Source organism: Zootoca vivipara, chromosome 3 (assembly GCF_963506605.1).
Source record: "Zootoca vivipara chromosome 3, rZooViv1.1, whole genome shotgun sequence".
NCBI lineage: Eukaryota > Metazoa > Chordata > Lepidosauria > Squamata > Lacertidae > Zootoca > Zootoca vivipara.
Genome location: NC_083278.1, coordinates 59803803 through 59806723, shown reverse-complemented (window position 1 = coordinate 59806723; position 2921 = coordinate 59803803).

Genomic DNA, 2921 nt, shown 5'->3' with positions numbered 1-2921 from the left:
TTCTCCCTCGCCTGCCAGGCCTTGGTGACAGGGGAAAGCAAAGAGCAAGTGAAAGGGGAGGGAGGGACGGAGGAAGGCGCGGCTCAGAGGCCGGGCTTAGCAGCAGCGGGGAGGCGCTCCAGCTTTTTCCCCTCCTCTCCAAAGCCCGGAGATGACTTGAGGGTTGTGCTCGCTGCCCGTGGTGAAAGGGGTTCCTCCAGCTGCGCGGCCGGATCCGTCCCTCGAGTCGTGGACGTGGGGACGCCAAGGTCTCGTGATCAGATCAGTGGGGGTATGGTTTGGTTGGGCAACCCTTCGTGGTGTGGACTTGATGCTCATTCCGGATTCCTCCACCACGACCCCCAATTCATATTTTGGGGTAAAAGCAGAACTAGAGCCCTGCGGGATCAGTCCAAAGGCCTATCTAGTCCCGCATCCTCTGGTCTCGCAGGGACCCCCAATCGGGTGGAGATTCTGATTGCTTTGTGAGAATAGGACCAGGAGGCGTCAGTCCAGATTAGCGGGGGGGGGGGGGCTTTAGAAGTGCGATCTTAGGTGTGCGAAAGAGGCGTTTCCTTCTCTCTGCACAGGTGAATATCAACAGAATACGTCAGGCCCAGCTGGAAGCAAGCAAGGCAGAATTTGCCAGCATCTAGGGACGCACGTGTGTCAATGTCTCTGCTAGATGGATGCCTAGTCGGAGGTGACATGGGCACACTGAAAGCAGGACAAGTAAGACGTGTGAACAGTGGGAATGAACATTGATAGAAGGAAGAGTCCTCCTAACTGATCATTCAAATGCTTTAAAATTAGTAGGATAGAGAGCCTGAAGTTCAAAATGTTTATTCTTCAAAATAACTGGTTAGAAAGCCAAGTCAGTTTCTTTCCCCACAAATTCATTGTTTTTGAAGCTGTTAGGATTGCTTGCCATGACCATAGTACAGTATTTCAGTGGTGTTGCTTGTTCCTAGCCCTCTGGGAAATTGTTGTGGGGACTGAGGTGGGTTTTCTCACAGACATGCACAACCTTGTCCTGGGTTTGTACCTCAACTTTGCTTCCAGTATTTCAACCTTTGGAATATCTGGGCAGATCTCTTGGTGTGCTGTATGCTAACCCAAACTCTGCATGCCAATCTTACAATCTGATACCAGTCTTGAACAGAGGTGTAGCACTTGAGTTTTGTTTTGTTTATCGTCTTTCAGACTTCAAATGTAGACTCAACATGTGTTCCAGATTTCATTCTGATACCTCAGTGTTCAATGAGTTGTCATGCTACAAAGAGACAAAAAGCCACTTGGCCAGTGGTATGGGAAAAGAGAGCTGGCTGTCATCTGCATATGGATGTCATAGCTCTCTCTTTCATAGCTTATATGAAAGCAACACCCACTTTCATATAAATGTTAAGTAGTATGAGGCACAGAATGGAAAACTCTGGTATCCACCAGGCCAGAAGCTAATGGCCAAGCAGAAATTCTTTAATGCCACTGTTTGGCAGCAGTCCTGCAGACAGAAGGAGACACAATATAACTTTATACCTCCAATTCTCAATCTGAAGAGCTGTTCCAGGAGGATACCATGGTTGATGGTATCAAAAGCCACTGATATCAATGAAAATGAATAGAGTTGCACTCTCCCCATCTCCCACCCGGTATAGGTAACCAACCAGGATGACCAAAGCCATTTTACTGCTAGACAGGAGTTGTCAAACGCCTTGGGGTTCAAGGGGAAGATGTCCGAGAAGGAACTGCCCCACCATCACTTTCATAAAGGTTGCACCAACCCCTCACACAAAGAGGTCTCTACTCGCCTCCAGACCCAGGCAGCCAAGTATCACTGGCTTGGTGGTCTTGTTCAAGAAGGATCAGGATCAGGAAGGCAAATAGTCAAGAAACTGGTCCCAGTAAACCTGACAAAATATCTTGGACCAGTTCTGTGGACAGCCAGCTATTTGGTGCTGCTAAACCTCAGTGATGCTAAGTGAATCACTGGTCTGGGCTGACTAGAAAGAGGCAAGCCCGGAGTAGTAAGCCATGCAGAGAGACACAACAGTTCCTTCTAGAGTGGGTGAATCTCTCGTCTCTTTGCACTAGGAATGATTAAATGGCCCAGTCATTCCCTCTATTTCCAACCTTCAGCGGGAAAGTACTGTTGCTTACACAAGGATATCACCTTGTGTAAACCTGTGAAGAAAAGCAGAAGCCACCCAGTGGTGGAGGCTCATAGTGCAATCTTTTGGGGGAAATTGTGAAGAGGTTGCCAGTCACACACATAATGCATGAACAAAACGAATGTAAATACAATCAGTTTATGGAGGGGAGGGGGAATAATGCAACAAGCAATTGCTTGTGATGCAGAAAAAGACAGTGTTTCACGTACACCAAACCCTGACCCCTACATAGTCCTGAAGATAATGTGGGCAAGCTGCCGTTTGGGTTGATGTCAGTTATGAATTGGTGCTGCTGACATGCTTCATTTGGATCTTTACCACCATCCAGAAACAAAAGGTCTTCTAGGGTTGCCATGCATCCTCTTTTTCCAGGACATGTCCTCTTTTTCATGGGTATGTAAAATGAGAGTTGTCATAGCAATCCATAGTTAAAAGTAGAAGTCGACAAATGTGTACTATTTTTTGCTCTTCAAAATATGGCAACCCCATAAGTAGCTGATGGCTTGCTGTTTCTTGCCATTTGAGCATCCCCAGCACTTTCAGAGATAACTGGTAGATCTGGAAAGCACCCTGTCATCTTGCCTACATGTCAACAACACATGGCCATCTGGTGTTTTGAGTCCATAGCTTGGGTCACAGTTGCTGGAATCCATGTAGCACAAGGGCCATACTTTCTGACACCCACAAGGTTGTCTGGGGCTAACATACGGTATGTGCAGGTCTTTGGACTGCACCTGACGCTGATTGTCAGGGCCCTACAATCAAGCAGAGTTG